This window comes from Callospermophilus lateralis, chromosome 6 (assembly GCF_048772815.1).
Source record: "Callospermophilus lateralis isolate mCalLat2 chromosome 6, mCalLat2.hap1, whole genome shotgun sequence".
In the NCBI taxonomy this organism is placed as follows: Eukaryota; Metazoa; Chordata; class Mammalia; order Rodentia; family Sciuridae; genus Callospermophilus; species Callospermophilus lateralis.
In genome coordinates, this window is record NC_135310.1 from 130,894,659 (window position 1) to 130,914,433 (window position 19,775).

At 33.2% G+C, this 19,775-nt stretch overlaps 1 pseudogene; it reads right to left on the reverse strand.

The window, feature by feature from the left end:
- Window positions 1–3,614: 3,614 nt before the first annotated feature.
- On the reverse strand, window positions 3,615–4,542 carry LOC143402132 (olfactory receptor 2H2-like; annotated as a pseudogene).
- Window positions 4,543–19,775: the final 15,233 nt, after the last annotated feature.

The following is a 19,775-nucleotide window of genomic DNA, read 5'->3' on the forward strand; positions in this document are numbered from 1 at the left end:
AATTTTATAGTTTACTTACAGTAAGTAAAGACATTTGGCCACTGACTGCACAATGGTGAACAAGATGTCCTTATCTTCAAATGCTAGTGACTATTTATAAACATGCTGTAATTCTGATAAATTACCCAGGTAACACACTGATAGAATAATAAAATTCATTAAGGAAGGCATGGCTAATTTTATAAAGATGAGAAATAAAAGGGAGATTTTAATAGTTTTTGACAATTGAATTTCACTTTGAAGTATAAGATAACAAATACAGGACTAAGACCCATGGAAACTATATCTGTGCACTGAATATATAGGTGGAATAAGTATATGGTTACTGGGATGTATAGCACTTTGGTATGGAAGAAAGAAATCTGAAAGGCAAATTTAAACCCAATTATTGAAAGTCTATGAATTACATGCTTTTAAATGTATCCCTCATAAGTAGTGATTTTTCCCTGTTATTACTCTCATTTGCTTGTTTTAATACTGCTCTTACTGATTTACCTATTGTCCATGTGAAAAACAGTATTATAGTTTTCATAGCAGTCACATTTTAAAATGATACTTCTTTCACATATATTTACATTTGTATGGCTACATACAAGAGAAAATCAGACATGCAAACACACACACTCACACATGCACATGACATCCATGATGAATTTGGAGACTAGTGGTGATTAGGTGCCCAGGAAAGAATTTGAGACTTAATTGCTGCTGACCACAGTCTTTCTCATTAAATGTCATGAAAGCACAAATGTTCTGCCCTATGGCAATATATCATCTGTGTTAAGCACCTCAGGTGGATTAAAGCCAATTAATAATCAGAACTAACCATGTATAACACATGAGCTAGAAAATGATGCTATACTCCTTTGCTTTCTGTTATTCATTCTAGAAACTATCTGAAGCCATAAAATAATAATCCCTAAGGACCTAAGAAATCATTATGTTCTTATGTCATATGTTGAGAATTTATAAGAGACAATAATGTATTTGTTAAGATTCTCTAAAATTTCTGATTTAGAGCATCTGATTTTGGGAATGGTATTTTAATTTACATTGTAAGGGATTCTGATTTAGCCACTCATCTCAGGAAATATTTGTCATTATCTAAAATGTCTATGAAGAAAGATAACTTTTCTGATTTGTTCATCAATATGTAAAAAAGTGTTTGCGTGTTGGTTTATATTCCATAATACTCATGATTCAAATGAAATGAATGTTGACAAACATGTATGTAAGCTAAGAACATAGTACCTCCTATCATTCCAAAATTATAAACAGTCACCTCCAAAATTATAAACAGGTCTGAGTTATTTATTCTATTCCCACAAAGGCATCTCCTCCTCATCTCCACACCTGCCTCTTTCTCTCCTCAAACTTTCCAAGGCACCATCTGCATAATTAATAAGCTCATAACCTCAAATTACTTACCTTAAATTTTCTACACTGCTTGGCATTCAGTGAAATTAGACTATTCCCAAATGAAACCATTTCATTCAGAACTTCCTCATGAGAAGGTATTTCTATCCTCAATATCTCAAATTATGATAAATGAGCTACTGTCTTCATTCCATTTTAGACCATTATTCCTTTCAGTCTTCTTTTCAAACTACATTGATTCATTAAAGCCCATGCCATCTTAGCTGAACAACCCTCTAGGTATTTCCTACACTATGATCTGAGACAGCCTGTATCAGAATCACTTAGAGTATTAGTTAAAATGCCATTTTAAGGCAAGCTGTTCTGATTCTCTAAATCAGAAATTCTAAAAAAAATCTTAATTTTAACAAACTGTGTGAATCTTATGAATTCTCATGTTCAAGCACGTTTGTTCCTTTTCTTTTTGCTGCTGTCATTTATTGAAGTCTCTTTCTTTCAACAGGCATTTAAATTTTGCCATTAAATGACCAAGTTTCTTTCTATACCAAAGCCCTAGTTATTATTCTGAAGTACCACAAAAGTAGGATGAACTTTTGAACATGTAACATCTTTTTCTTCCATTTCCAAGGTAGTTGCCACCTTTTACCCTCAGTACACATTTTAATGCTGGCTCATAAACTTAGTCTTCCCACAGAATTACTCCAGCTCCACAATCTGGGAGTAAAATTGTCCAATTCACTTTCTGTCTTAGTTTTCCTCTCGGCTACTCCCTATATTTCTTGCAACTGAACAGAAGGATAACAAAATATTGTATAAAAATTGGAGTCTCCTAGGCTGTGAGAAATCATGAAGCATCCTTATAGTGATTATACTATATTTTTATGAACAGTTTAGTTTTGGTTTGCAAATAACAATTCAACTTTAAAAATTTAATGTGACTTATCCAATCAGAAATATGTAGTAGTTCTTTTTGAACATGAGTGGGAATAATGCCTGAACACAGTGTAGGCAACAGTGAACAGGGGTCAGCTGAAGAATGAACTCAGTAGATCAGAAAATCCATGCAGGATAGTCAACAAGTCTGAGTCATGATTTTAGTTAAACCAACTAAAGTAGTAGACACTTTAAAGCAGCAATAAGTCGAACTTTTAAAAAAATATTTTACTGTTGTCAATGAACCTTTATTTTGTTTATTTATGAGATTGCTGAGAATTGAACCCAGTACCTCACACATGCTAGGCAAGCACTTTTCCAAGGAACTACAATTCCAGCCCAATAAGTAGTTCTTAGTAATGAGTCCCAGGCAGCCAGTAAGAAGCAATCCTCTCTCTACTAAATAAAAATTATTTTGGTTAATATCTATGTCCACCATTTGAACATAGCTCCAAAACGTTGATGATTTTGTATGTTGTATCTGCCCTTCTATAATCTAGTATCTGATGCACAATAGGTACATAATAGGAAATCAATGAATATGTACATGGAAAATGAATAAGAATTGAATTTGATAAAATGAGACATTTTGTTAAAATAAGGACACAGAATAAAGGAAAAAAAAACAAACAAACAAAAGCCAAGTGCTTTAATCAAGGGTTCAGAATATCAATCCAAAAATTTAGAAATGTGGACATAGAATCTTAGAGTAATTACATCAAGGAACAGTAAGTGTGATTAGTTATATTTTTTCATTGGGTAGAGCTAAGTGCATTAAATGGCATTGATGTTATATCGAGGCAGAGAGACAGAAAAATTGAGAACAAAGATACATTAGATTAAATTATACAAGTAAATATGAGTTTTTTTTCTTAAAGCCTGTGTTTCAAAACTTTAGAAATATTTTTGGGACAAGACATTTAGATGAAAGCACTTGCTTAACTTGGAGAAACATAGAATGAAACTTAAATCAATGTAAAATCATGAAATATATCACTTGGTATCTTATTTTGCAAGTGTTGTGTTTCTTTTGTACCCCCCACATTTCAACTGTATTAAATACATTTTAAGAAAATAACTATTAAATATATTAATTTCTATACCATCTTGTGCCTAAATCAGCATCATGAAGAAATTAAGGGCCTAATAAATGATTCAAGGATAATAAAATATTGTATAAAAATTGGTATCTCCTGATGGCTGAAACTGAAATCACAAAATATAGTTCTTTCCTATGTTCTGCAGCTTTTGTGATGAGGTTGCTTCATTTTTTTTAAGCAATAGGCAAACAAATATCAACCTTTTTAGTTATTCTGGGAAATAGTCCTCCTCCTTAATCTTCTTAGTGCTCCTTTTACTTCCTTGTTCCTCAGAGTGTAGATGAAGGGGTTAAGAGTTGGGGTTACTACTGTGTAGAAAAGGGTGAGAAACTTTCCCCATTCATGAGCATAGTGATTTTGGGGTTGAAGGTAGACACCTGTGACAGTGCCATAGAAGAGGGAGACCACAAGAAGGTGAGAAATACAGGTACCAAATGCTTTCTTCTGTCCTGCATTCGACTTTATTCTCAGTACTGCATGCACAATAGCACTGTAAGAGGAAAGGATAATGATCAAGGGAACCATCAGAAGAAAAAAGCTAGCAATGGATATCTGGGTTTCATTGTAGGTAGTATCTGTATTGGAGAGATGAATAAGAGCTGGGACTTCACACACGATGTCATCAATTATCCTGAAGCAGAAGGGTAACTGGAGGGTGGCAGGGGATTGGACCAAAGACTGCACCAGACCAGTTCCCCAGGTAAGAGTAGACAAACTCTGGGATGCATGGTAGTGGTATATTGCAGTGGATGACACACTGCCACATAGCGGTCCATGGCCATGATAACAAGAAGGACACACTCAGTGGCTCCAAGACACAGGAAGACATAGAGTTGAATAGCACAACCAATATACCTGATAGTCTTCTCTGGACCCATTAATTTAACCAGCAGTTGTGTTTAACTGCTGGTTAAACAGAGATCTAGCAAGGAAAGTTTGGAAAGAAAGAAATACATGGGACTGTGGAGCTTTGGATCCTTCATGGAGACAAGAACTATGACCATATTTCCTGCAAGTGTCAAGCAATTAAAAAACCAAAATTATCCAAAAAAAGTCCCTTCTCCAAATAAGGTTTGTCAGAGAAGCTCTGGAGGATGAAGTCATTGTGGCTCTCATTGCAACTTGTGATCATAGCTTCTGGGGCAATTGCCTTCTTGGGAGATGGATCAAAAGTACTTGTTCAAAAGCCTGAGATGAGTCCAGTTCAGAGACAGGAAAAAGGGCAGTATGGCTTGTTTGATTCCTTTCTGATCAAAGATGAGATTTTTACCTGATGTATTTTGGGGAAAAAATTACAAAATTTAGTGAAGTGCTTTAGTATTGTTTTTTATCAATCATTCATTCTCTCTCTCTTTCCTTCTTTGACATTTTCTTCAATTTTGATAACTTCACTATAAATATTATGCAAAAGTATCTAAGCACTTGCTATTGAAAATCACTTTGCTAAATGTTAGATGTTCTGCATCTTTGCTCTTAAAGAGTACACATTTATCACTTTATTTCATAATTTTGTACATATATACTGTACTGTTCACAGCATATTACCTTTCCATATGTCTCTGTTTCTTTTATTTCTGTCTTTGAATCTCAATTCATCTTTCTCTCATGTTTCTCCTTCTCTTCTTTATTTCACTTACCCTCTGCCTTCTCCAATTTCTGTTCTTCACTCCTTCTTTTATACCCTCTTTTCCATTTCTCCTTTTCGATTTCTCTTTTAGTTTTTCAGCCACCTTTATGCTGTGTGATCTTAGGAAACATATTTAACTATTTCATTCTTATGTGGTTCTCTCCTTAAATTTTCTATCTGAAAATTGAGAAATCATAGAACCCACATACAATTGTTTGAAGACCTAAATGTGAAGCCACATAGAAAATACTAAAATGAACCCCTGACACATAGTAGCCATGCAACCTGTCTGTTAGCCATGGTGATAATGATGATGATGATGATATTCAAAGAATTTTTTTCCAGGGCAAAACACCAAAATATATAACCAATGTTTTGCAGAGTGTGAGTAAAAATAACATTTAGAGAAATAGAGTATTGTATTTCTAAGTTACCTTCTTTGCAAAAAAGCTTCAAAAATAAATGTAACCTTTTAAAAAAGTTTTCTTAGTTGCAGATAAACACAATACCTCTATCTATCTATCTATCTATCTATCTATCTATCTATCTGTATCTATCTATTTATTTATTTTTTGCAGTGCTGAGGATTAAACCCAGGGTCTCACATGCTAGACAAGGTACTCTTCCCACTGAGATATAATCCCAGACCCACTTCCTTTTCTTTATAAGTTAGGCATATTTCTTCTTCAAAGAAGACATATCTGTATTTAATATCCTCTTAATTCAATGAAGAATATGACTTGATCATTTATTGTAGTATTTCACATTTTCTATTATTAGAGAATTTTTTCCTGTTTAATAACCTAAATTTATATTCTAATATACTTGTATTTTTAAAATTATTCAAAATACATGATGATGAAAATAATAGAAAAAGTGTTCTACAGAAAACAAAAATCTTACAAGGAAGACATTAAAATCATTAAAATAATATCTTATGGCTAAGAAAAACTGACATAAAGTAATATTTACAACACATTCCATAGTTACACTCTTACCTTGATCTGTGTACTAGAAGCAGATTCAGTTAAAACTTTCACAACTAGTAATTCTCATCATTAAAGAATATTAATACACACATTACACTCAATACAAATATTTTTCTTTTCAGGGCATTTAGATGCATGGATCTTTTACAGTTTGAATTTTGTCATATTTGTTATGTTACTCAAATTTTCTTTGCTAGTCCATGCATTCTAGAAAATTTATACATTATCTCTGACCATTTTTCTCTTTTCTGTGCTATTGTTTCTGTAGAATTTTTAAAAACTTAGTTGGCACTTTTGTTTTAAATTTGAGTGGGATACTATTGGGAAAAGAGTAGTTTGATGTTTTAAAGAATCTCATCTGTATTTTTTCCCATGTTCAAAATTAACAGCTTCTTATTCCATCTTTTAATTTTTAAAATACACGTCATAGCAAACAACTTCTGGTGTATGGTTTTTATTTGTTCAGATTATTCTTCCTTGCTAGTTTGTTTTCTAATACTGGTGTCTATATATCTGCATCTAATTCTATATATCTATATGTCTATCCCTCTACTTTATCTCATCCAGTTCCTCATTAATTTCTAATCATTTGTGGAAATGTATTTTTCCTCACATCAACTATTTTTTTTTAAATTCTTTGACTAATTAACAGTCTTAGCTGGTTTTCACTATGCAAGATGCAAGAATTTTCTTCATCTTCGTTTCTGTTGAGATTGTCTTCTTCCTGCAAATACCTATTGTCCCTGTGATTTTTTTCAGCACACCTCCTCTGCTTTTCAAAAGGGAGTTTATACAGAAAGCCAGTTCATTCTGATTCCTGCAGTTACAAATGAAGAGTACAGCATCTACATTTCACCTCCTAAAGTAGGTGACTCTGGTGCCAGTGTAGCTCATCTTTTAGCCCAGTTAATTCCAGCAGAGCAGCAGTGAAGAGTTCTGTGTGAACTCAGATCAGTCTCACACCTACTGTCAGTGATGTATCACATCACATTGTATATATCTTCCCTCTCTGCCCCATTGCCTTGTCTGATACCGTGGGAAAACTTTTGGCACAATATCAAGTGATTCCTACAAGTGCAGAGATTTAATGACCCTGGGGAAACCCTCAACCATTGAGGATGGTAGTGAGTGGGTAAATCCTTCGACCACTCTTACTTCAGGTAAAAAGATTCTTTTCTAGGATGATGCTAAGAAAACTGAGTTCCCATTGCACACAACCAACCTATTATATCCCTGTTTCTTGTATATTTTACCTGTTTCACTCTCCATTTCCCTCATTCTTGTTCCTAAAATCTCCTTCTGAATCAGTTATTTGCACCTAATTCTCCATCCTAAGGGAGACTATTGGAAATAAGACCTTGGATTTAACTATGAGGGTCACAAAGGTAAAGAAAAAAAAGACAAACAAACAAGAGACAAAATGCATATGCTCAACGGGCCTTTTGTGCTACAGTGAGGGCCCTAAAAGCAAAGAGGCCATACGTTGGGACTTAGGATGGTGGATATATGTATAGTTGCATCTCAAAAAGAAAAATATTTCCATATTGCTTTGACCCTTCCAAACTGACTGAAGCTGTCTCCCCCAGACTGGTAGAGAGAATCCTCCACTGGCCTGGAAAAAATGCAAAGCTTTACCTGAGACAGATTCCTCATAAGGTAGTACAGTCTTCAAAATCTTACTGCCTTCATTTAACACCCCAAAGCAATGTTAATGTTTCCTGCAACAAGAAAGAAATACCTTATTCTAAAAATTGCAGGATTCAACAAAAACCACCAGGACTCTTTTTAGGGAGGAAATAGTTTTTAAAACTGGATAGAAGAAAGTTTATAGACATACAAATACTCTTTCCTGACTTCCCAATGACATTCCTGGAAAAGAATACTGAATCCAGTTTTAATCTACTTCAGAAGTAGCTTATTAAAATTCTGATATAATGGTATCTATGAAGAATGAAATGAAGTTGCCTGAAGAGGATAATGAGATATGTACTCCTTGTTTGTCCCAGAGACAACTCCTTTTATTAGAAGAAGAGAGGATGTAATAGTTAAAGAGACAAGGTAACTTTGAGAAGTGTTATGTCAATAGATTGACAATAGAAAATGTTTTCATGGAATTAGTCTCTCTAATTTCAGGATGATTTCAAATATATAGAAACTAGATGGCAGCTTTTAACTATCAGGAGCTATCTAAATATAAGGAAGAGCAGGGTATGATCAGAAGCCAGAATGCTTTGACCCACAAAGATCTGTGCTGATGGCTAATAGCCTATAATCTTTTTAGCACTTCAGTAGATTTAGAGCTGCTTGAGTTATGCATCTTGCAACTTGGTAAAACAGAAATGGAAACTGCAATAAAAAGGAACAAACAAACTAAAAGACCTTTCATCCAGTTTTCTTATCTAGACCAGTTCTCAGACTTACATACTATCAATTAAAAAGGAGGAAAAGTCTTTTAAAGAATTTTAGAATGCCACTTCAAAACTATAAGATAAATATTCCAACAAATATTTCCTTGTAGGGATCTAGAGTCATTTACCAGAGTAATTATCCAAGAGGAAAGACAGATACTGAGATAAAAATCTTGAGGACTGATTAACAAAGGTGCTAAGTGTTACTAATATTAGGGAACAAAAAATATCATCATGACTGCTAGATAGAGGGTTACAGAACATAGGAGACATATAAGATCCTGGTTTAAGTAGAATGAGTAACTAGTCCAATGGGTTTCTAGACCTACCAATGGTTATTTCCTGGATCCATGAATGTATTATGGAAACAGAATATACTTAACAGATGAAAAAACTCTCTCATTGATGCCACAATGCACTAAGAGCCAAGAGAATATCCATAAAATTTCACTTCTATTCCAAGATCAGAAGCAATAACGAATCCTCAAAAAAAGGCATAGTTTTTATTTCAGTCTTTAAAATACAAAGGTTGAAAATTTAGAGGAACTATAGTAGATAAAAGTGCATTGAACATTTAACAAAAGATTTTCCCAATTGTAGCTGCTGTATCAGTTATAGAACCTTTACCAGAAAAAAAAATTAATACAGTCTTTGGTGAGTTGTTGATACGTTGAAGAGATCATTTTCAATACCAATCAGTAAAAAGAAACAAAAGCAATTTACATTTCTGTGGGAAGTACTATAGTTGATATTTATTGTCTCACCTTGGAGCCATGTTAACTTTCTTTTCAGACAAAGTATACTCTGCAAGGTTTTTGAATGTCCTCATCTTTTACAGAAAATACACGTTACCCTATATTGATGGCAGTATCCTAATTAAACCAAATGAGTAGGAAATGTCAATAAGTTTGAGTGCCAGAGTAAGACATAAAACCTACACAGATTTAGGACTACTACATTAGTGGAATCTTAGAGGTTAAATAACCTGTTTTACTATTTCTTTAAAATTAATATTTTATTTAATTAAAATATTTTCAGTAAAGAAAATATATTATTATTCCTTATTGCAAGGAAAGAGGCATGGTTCTTGATGGAATTAAATAGAGTTGAAGGCAGCATATACCACACCAAAGTATCCTACTATGGACTATTTGTTAGGTGACTGAAAAGGTTATTAACTTTAAGTGGAGAGCAAGGGATGAATTTATAGCAAATAGAGCTTATTTTAATTAAGTTATCTCAACTAGTGGCCCTGCCATCTATCACCTACTGCTGTTTCATCAGTGCTATACTCACAATTCACATCTGTAGTCTCACTGGATTCCCAATTGACTTTTAAAATGGTCAGCTGTCATGAGCCATCCATGGGTTGCATGTGGGTCATCACACATGGAAGCCTAGTGGAGAGAAACATTTGGTATCTGAAATAACCAGTGCACATTTTCTCTGGTCAATTGCCTAGGGACATGTGAATTTCTATCCTGCTCTGCAGTGGCCCACACAGCACCTGATATGGGTGTGACCTGTCAAGATGTCTATCAATCTGCTGACTGCAAGACATCATGAAGCAAGATTCCGCTCTTGAAACCTCTTCCCTGCCTTTGATGTGACCCCTTAAATAAACCACCAGAACCATCTTTTCTTTGTTTAATTAGAGTATATATGTGGACTAGATCTATCAGGGGGTTCACTTTTATAAATACATATCTGACTATTTGTGTTTTGCTATTCACTAATTATTTGAGATTTAAGTTTTTGGGTGGCTTACATCCTCCTAGGCAGGAAGAAGAACCCCCTAATGAGACACTGACCATCACCCGCATAAGTCAGTCTTCAATATGTCAGTGAACAAATGCTGCAGTATAGTTCAATTTAGTGTTGCCCTAAAGACACTAGTGAGGGAAAACTTTTTCAGTGGGCATACTTGTGCACAGCACATTTGATAGTCTCCTTTGTTTAGAAAGAGGAATGGGTTAAGATATGGATGTATATGAATTTTATGGAAATAGGGGCCTTGATCCAAACATGTGGATGGTACTCAATTCATTTTTTATGTAATGGGTCCTCAATAGAGTAGATATGGTGGAACATATGAAGGCTAAGTACATGCCTAGCAGCATGGATGATCTTGGACCAACACTGTTGCAGAAACTGCCATTGCTGACTGTGTGAACTTCCTGACCATTGGAAAGGCAGAATTCAATGCTGTTCACATGATACTTTGGTACCAGGCATGAAAGAGACCAGCCAGGCTATTGGCAATTTGATTGCATAATACCTTTAATCTCAGAGCATGGAGTCATTTGTCTTTAAAGCATTGACACTTTCTAAAAATCCTGAGATTATGCCTTTGTTTTGCAAGTGGGCTCTGAGCAGGACATTTTAATTTCCAATACGTATACATCTTTAAATGTTCAGATTCACTCCTTTGCATGAATTTGGCAGAGTTCTTACAGGTTTATAGTGGTCTAGGTGGAACTTATGAAATGACTACCACTCCAACTGACCTCAGGTCCACTAATTATATCCACTGTCTTCTTATTATTTTCATTTTGTATTCCTCTCTATCTTAGCTAGTACCTCTGTTGATCACAGTAGTTTACCTGAGGAATGATACAGAGGTAACTGAGGCCCTGGTCATTATGGCTTTAAGATAAATTATTTTAAGTATACTCTGTGAGTCAGAAGATGGAAGAATAGAGGAAAAGTGCACTCCCCAGCAGTTACTCAACAGAAGATTTAATCAGTGGAGAGACTGCACTTCAGCAAGGTACCCACTAAAGGAATTCACTTAAATTCAATATTGGACAGTGAAATCATCATAGAGAAACAGAAGCCTGGAGATTTTGAACATAAAATAAGAAAGAATACGTTAGAGATGCACCAACTTTTCCACATCCAACCAGTGGAAAATCGGATTTTATGGGGCCCAGGGACAATGGGAGAAAGTGTTGTGTGATACATAACCAAACCATTCAACCCATGTTCAGTACAGCAGAGACCTATTTTAAGTTGTCTAGAGGCAGCTATCAGCAATAGCAGACTGGAAACTCGTAAAGACAGTCACTTTCCTGACCCAGCAGTTGCCTATCATGGGGTCCAGATTGTGCCTGGACCAACATGATTAAAATATGTGCATAGAGAATTATGATCAGAGCAATCCAACTTCAGAATACTAAGGAGAGAGGTCTCCCTTTGTTGCTGGCATCCCATATGAACAACTCAAACAATGCCAGTAACCAGGTAGACATGCATGTCTACACTCCAGGATTCCAGGTCTGATACTGGGCAATTATTACTCATTTCCAGTGAATAAATGAGGCTGGTGGAGGTTTAGGTTTCCTATCCTAAAGATGGAATTTTGGGGAAATCCCTGAGACCCAGATATCTAGCAGAAATTGAGATTATTCCAGTAATAGGGGGTGTGGATCTGGTCTCAAATACCCACTGACAGAATTTCAAAGGTCAGCCAAGGTTTAACCTCACCTTCTGGAACTTTCAATTTAGAACTCTGCACCAGCTCCACTATGGAAGTGCACCATATATCAGCATTCCCCAGTGTTTTCCAGTCTATATGGTCAGATGAGACAGACGTGCTTTGGCAGCTTTGGATCCTGGCCACCGTGGCTGGCATCTTGATGAGATACATAGAAGTGGAACTTAACAACCCCCAGCCCTTGACCCAAGGGTCACAGAACCCATTAATAAATGAATAAATAGATAAAAAAAAAACAGAAAGATTCAACAACATAAGCAATGAACATCCTCCTTGTCAACAGTTTTGACTATCTCAATGGAAGCAAGTGCTTAGTTTCTCATTGAGAAGATTTTTTCTTATTCCTTCTCCTTTTCCTTTTTAAGTTTTATTTTATCTTATTACTAAATTTTTAAATTTTTTTCAATCCATGTGATGCTGTGTGTATATATGTAATATATATATTATATGAGTAAAATTATATGAATATGTATATATATGTATATGAATAAAATTATATAAATATGTATATACATATATACATAATCATATAATTTTGCTCTTTTTAATTGCTTAAATTTAATTGGTTAAATTTATCTCTTTTTAATATACACAAAATATGCGTATAAAAAGAAAGAGAAATCCATCTTTACTTCACCCATTTATTATTTAGCCTTGATTTGACTTTACTGGGGTAAAATTTTATATGAATTTTGTTTGTTTTGGTCTTATGTTTGTTTCGGTCTTATATTTGTTTCTTTTTTTACTTTGGTTTTTGTTCCTCTTATTATCTCTTCTTCACTCTACTAATAGCCAAATTTTCCTGTTGTGTCCTCCTCTATTTCTTTCCTTTATTACTTTTAGTTATTTTTATGTCTACATTTTTACAGCTGTAATCTGTTACATATCCCCTGCTTTTCCTTTATTCACTTTAAAAATATTTCAAACTTTTTCTTGCTTTCATACCATGTTTTCTCCTCATTTAAGGAACTGTAATTTTATTATCTTATATAAATATATATTTTAAGTAACTTCTACCACATTCATGGTGTGATTATCAATATAGTGGATGATATAGTAGACACCTGCTGTCTACTACAACAGTAGTTCATGGTTATTTATTGTTAGTATTGATGCTAAATGCTGACCTCATAATTCATCTTTAATTAGTGTTACAAATGTCAAATTAGACACTGGACATTTATTTTAAAACTGTACATTGGTTGCTAACACTATTGCTATTCTTTGTTCTCCCTTTCTCTAAGAGGGGCTGGGAAGTGATTGGGACATTTGGAATTCACAGAGTAGAAGATCTGCAGCTAAGTAACACCATAACTAAGACAAGTAACAGCAAAGCATACTCCATAAATAAACATGAGCCTCAACAATACTTCAAAACATAGAATAGAGGATACAAAAACTCCCAAACCAATAATCAGGTCTCAAATAGGAACAACAAGAAAGGGGTCTCATTTTTGGCCAGTTACTCATACAACAAAAACAGAGAAATTTAACAAAAGATAATCATACACCAAAATATGTGTATAAAAAAGAATTCATATTTACAAAGATGCATGAAAACATGAGGAAATAGGCAAACAAATCTCTCCCCAAATTCACAATTCCTCAATAAAGAAACTCATGATATGTAAGTGTATGAAATTCCAGAAAAGACTATAAAAACTCATTATTACAATGTTTCATGAACAAAAAGCAGATCAAGGAACAAATTAAGAGAACAAATACAGGTGGTGAAAGACCATGTGAATAAAGAAATAGGTATATTGATAAGAAACCAACCAAAAATTCAGAAAATGAAACACAATGGATTTAATTAAAAATTCACTTGAAAGTATCACTAACAGAATAGAGTTCATAGAGAATATAATTTCATACCTTGAAGATAGAATTTCAGGACTTTAAGACAAAGTATATGAACTTGAATAAGCAGTATGCAAGGAAGGAAAAAAAATAAAGACCATGACAAAAATATGCAAGAATTCTTGGACAAAATCAACAGATCAACTCTGGAGTCACCTGAATCAACTATGGAGATACAGGCTAAAATCATTAAGGGTTTCTTCAGAGAGATAATAGCAGAAAAATTTTCTCCCCTTAGAATAGAGGTTGATATATATATATATATATATATATATATATATATATATATATATATATATATATATGTCATTTAAAATCCCAAATAGACAAGATAAAAAAGAAACTCTCTAAAACACATAAACATCTATCTATAGTATTATGGAATGATTTCACCTCCTGAATTAGAAGATATGGATTGGTAGGATGAATTAATAAACAACATCCAACTATATGCTGTTTGTAGGAGATTCATCTCATAGACAAAGATAAAAGATAAGCTTAAAGTAAAAAGATAAAAAACAATTCTATGCAAGTGGAGTCCGAAAAGAAGCAGGAAGAGGTATTCTTATATCTGAAAAGGCAGCTGTCTAGTAAAAATTAATCAGAAGAAACAACATATTGGTAAATGGTAAGTGGAACAATCCAACAACAAGATATAACAATAGTTAATATTTATGCCCCAAATGTCAATGAACCTAATTACATAAAAACAAATAAAGAGACTTCTTGATGTTAAATCCCAGATAGACCCCAATACAAGTATACTAAATGACTTCACCACATCCCTATCACCAGTGTACAGGCCATCCAAACATAAAATCAATAAATGTATTTCCAACCTAAATAATATTGTAAATCAATTGGACAAACAGACTTTACAGAATATTTCATCCCAAATCAGCTGAATTTATTTTCTTCTAAGCAGCTCATGGAATTTTTTCCAAAATAACCATATTGTAGGTAACAATATAAGTATTAGAAGACACAAAAATTGATATGATTACATGCATTCCACCAAATCAGCAGAAGGCAGAAAATAACTAAGATCAGAGTCAAAAATTCATGAAATTGAGAATGAAAAAACAATATATAGATCAATGGCAACAAAGAGTTGATTCTTTGAAAAAATAAGATTGGTAAACTCTTAGCCTAACTAACCAAAATAAAGAGAGGCCCCAAATTTATAAAATTAGAGATGAAAAATAAATATCACCACAGATACTTCTGAAATTCGGAGGATTATTATAAGCTATTTTGAAAATTTATACATTAACAAACTGGAAAATCTACAAAACATCGACAAATTGCTAGACACGTAAGACCTGCACAAATTGAATGAGGAAGACAGAAAACCAAACAGACAAATATCAACCAATGAAATTGAAATAGCAATTGAAAGCATTCCAAAAACAAAAAGCCCAGGACCAGATTGATTCTCTAGTTCTACTAGACCTTTAAAGAACTAACACTAGTCGTTATCAAATTAGTTTATGAAACTGAAATGGAGGGAACACTTCCAAATACAGCATAACCCTGACACCATAAAACCAGATAAACACACATCAGAAAAAGAAAACTTCAGACCAATATCCCTTATGAACAAACATGCACAAATTTTTAAGAAAATATTAGCAAACCACATTTAAAAACACGTAAGGAGGGAATAGATCATGATCAAATGGTTTTCATCCCAGGAATGCAAGCTTGATTAAATATGTGCAAATTGATAAATACAATTCACTGAACTAAAGTCAGTCATATATAGTATGAAACAGACGTACTGAAACGCAATTTCACTATTCATTTCTATTTATACTTATATATAATACATATTATACATATATATATTTATATATTGTAAATATCCTATAGATATAGATCATGTACATGTATGAACTAAAGTCAGCATACTAGCATACTATAGTGATATAGTATAAAACAGACATACTGAAATACAATTTCACTATCAGTTATCTATCTCTCTATATATGTATATGTAAACATGTGAAGTATATATATGCATATATATGTATGTATGTATGTGTGTATATATATATATATATATATATATATATATATTCCTAGTGTATATATGTATGGTATATATACATACATATATAAATAGATAGATAGATAGATAGATAGATATAGATAGATAGATATAGATAGATAGATAGATAGATAGATAGATAGATATAAATAACTGAATAGAAGAAAGAACAGTAAAGTACATAAAATGGAATAGGGAGAAGAAGGAAAGAATGGAGAAAGGAGGCACTGGAGACAAATATAGGGCAAATTAATTTTAATGTTAATAGACATAAAATTATGCCAAAATAAATTTATCTGTTATGTATAACTATAAAGTACAAATAAAACTTAAAAATAGTATATCCTGGGTCTTGGAGGATGGGATTGCATCCAACTGGCATTCCAAGTATATCTTCAAGTGGTCACTTCATGATGGTCTAGTAGGAGACAAAATAATGAACTCCATTTTCTATTCCACATTTTATTTATCCACTCATCTGTTTATGTGCATCTAAGGAGGTTCTATAACTTGACTATTTTGAATTGTGCTTCTATAAACACTGATGTGACTGTATCAGTGCAATAAGCTGACTTTAGTTCTTTTGGATAAATACCAAGGAATGGGATACCTGGGTCATATGATGGATTCATTCTAGTTTATGGAGAAATAGCCACATGACTTTCCAAAGTAGTTGTATAATTTGCAGTCCCACCAACAATGCATAAGTGTACCTTTTCCCCCACATTCTTGTTAGCATTTATTATTATATATATTCTTGAAAATTGCCATTCTGACTGGACTAAGATGAAATCTCAATGTAGTTTTGAATTGCATTTTTTGATTGCTAGGGAAATTAAACATTTTTCACATTTGTTGGTCATTTGTATATTCTCTTTTGAGAGGTGTCTATTTAGTTCTTTTGCCTGTTAATTGATTGGGCTATTTGGGTTTTGTTTTAGAGATCAGTGTTTATATTTTTTTTCTATTTTTACTGATTCTTCTTAATTATACATGACAGTAGAATATATTTTGATAAAATTACACAAGCATGGTATACATTTCATTCTAATTAGGTCCCATTCTTACAGATGGGCACAATGGTGTGATTCACTTAGGTATTTTCATATATGTATATAGGAAAATTATAATTGCTAAATGCAATTATAATTTTTTTATTTTATTGAAAATCTTAAGTGGGCAAATATTAAGTTATAAATAACCTTATTAAAAATATTCTTGCTCCAATCTCATATTATTTCTACTTTTTCTACCCTAGTAAATTACTGTTAACTTTAAATATCTATGTGGATTAATTTATATGTGACTTTGTATGATATAATTTTATCTTTTATTGATGCATATTCTAAACCTGAATATCTCAGGAATTTTTAGTTCAAACTTATTCATTACAAAAATCAATGAAATATATAAATTTTTTTTTCCATATGTACTGACAGAAGACTCCCTATTTGACCCTGAGACCATTTAAAAGGAATATGGGGATATAATTATTTAACTTTGTGCTGCCCTAATTAAACAACTCTGAAGTTATTTTTTTAATGTTTTATTCTTTATGACTGTAGTTTTCACCTATATTTTAGGATTTTTGAACCATGTTTGTGCCAGTACCATGCTTCCAGGACAGTTGGGACTAGAGCTCACTGAGTTCCTCTTTGGACACAGTGACCAATTAAACTTCTGGGACTCAATATCCCTTGGGTTAAAATAGAGGACATAATATTGTGTGAATAGTTGGCCCTTAGGAAATACTAGTTGGTTTTGTTTAAAGGCACATCCTTTTCAAAGGTACAAACAACATATTGCTCATGTCTATAAAATCAACTTCTCATAGAAATCCACTAGAAACATGATGAGCAGAGCCCATGCTAGTCAAAAATGCCCTAGTGATTGAAGACAGTAACTATAATAATACACTTTCACTTCATTGTAAGGACTTTTCTCATATGTTCTTGATGCAGTCCAGGTTTTGTGTTAGTTTCATTCTCAATTTGTGGGAAAAAATAGTTGAATAAGAATATCACAGAGGATGAAAGCACAAAAAACTTATTGCACTTATCAACTTGTGTTTGGACCAGATTTCCTTCTGCACATGGCACAAAGGCATGGATACCCTTTGACACTTAGGGAAAAGGTGAGTGGTGTTTATTACAGAGAATCATGCTACCAAGCATAGGAAGAATATCTCAAGATCATTTCACCCACATCTTGAAATACATTTAATATCCAGAGCATCCAATTTGTTTCCTGGGAACCAGTTCTTTTTAATCTTTTCATCCATTTGAATGAATATATACTCATTATCTCTCCACATATATTTCTCAAAAGAGTGGGATTTTTTAAAGTTTTTTTTTAAAAAAAGAATCAGTGGTATTTGAGGCTTTTAAAAAAATGATGTAGGATAAACAAATAGGACAAATGTTAAGATGACAGTGGAGTCAACATATTCTTGTCAAAGGGTGAGTTCATTTTCTGACAGCATAAAAGAGAAATTGGTAGGTGAGCTGGCACTAGTGTCATGTAAAATGAAATGTGAAGGAGAGTATGTGAAAAAAAATAGAAATAGAAGAAACAACAACTGCTGAGTAGAATCCTCTTCAATCCCATGGCCTTCAGATAACCTGGTATCTCCAACTATTGACTTGATTTCCATTTATTGAAAAACTATATTTTAGGTCTTATGTCAGAAACAAAGACACAGTGACTTATCCAGTTAGAATTTCATCTTATAATACAATAGAAATATAAGAAGCACTAGGACCAACAATAATAAGTTTTTTATATATAAAACAAGTTGATAATGATACAATATTACTATTAATGATCATTGCTAGTATCACTATTACCCACACTGTAAATGATAACTAATCCACATTCTTTAAATTCTTACTATGTTTCATGCACTGTCCGAAGTTCAGACCTGTGTGTTGTCTCATTTGAACTTCATAATAGCTTGCTTTTGATCAACACAGTGATTAAAATATGTTTACATGGTACAAGGTTGTTCATTTACTTGTCTAGGATCACACGTCTCAGAAATAAAGTAGATTCTAGCTCCTAAAGAGGCAGAGACTCCAACAGCTCACTCTTTTTTGGTCTTTATTAGAGGAGTATTTTGAAAGCTTGTTGTTAAAGTGACAGGGTAAGAAAGAATAGGCAAAGGCATGTGCCTAATCTTCAACTCAAGTTTGGAGACTAAATCTTCCAGTAACTTCAGCTATGCATCCCTGCTCCTCCAAACCAGGGTGAGCAGGAAGGTTTCTTCTGCTTTACAACTCTGAGACTATCTCTGTCCTGCGGAGAGATGATTTTTAATATCTGATATTTTTAATATCTGATTGAAGACATTCTCTGTCTTCAATCTGAACACGTACAGGTATTTGTTTTCTAAATTTTGCCTTTCCTTCCTCTTTAGTACATAGAGGCAGTACGTAGAGGTGGTGTGTGTGTGTGTGTGATATCTGTGTAGCAGTATGTGACACATTCAATGATTTTTCATAGCTCAACCCTTTTCCTACTGTTTTAAAATGTGTTGCAATGTTGCTTGTGCTTCTGGTAATAGTTTGGGCCACGGAATTGTGAGACAGTATATTTATTATAGAGCATCCAGCATTGACCTCATTATATTATGCTTCACATTTTGTGGTAGGTTTATATTTCTTATTTGAAAAGGATTTTGCAGTAGTGTCTCAATATTGTTTATGCATTTGCCTATGTTTTTTCCAATATTGGTTATGATCATTGTCGTTTGCCTTAAAGAATTAATTTTTTTCCTTATGTTGTCTTGTAAATTATCAAAGTAAAATATAAAATTTTAGAAATTAGAAACCCCAGAAATTAATAATCATCTGTATATTCATACATATATGTGTTCATGTGCATGTGTACACACACATACACATTCACACATACTCACAAAATCTTTTTAGTATCAA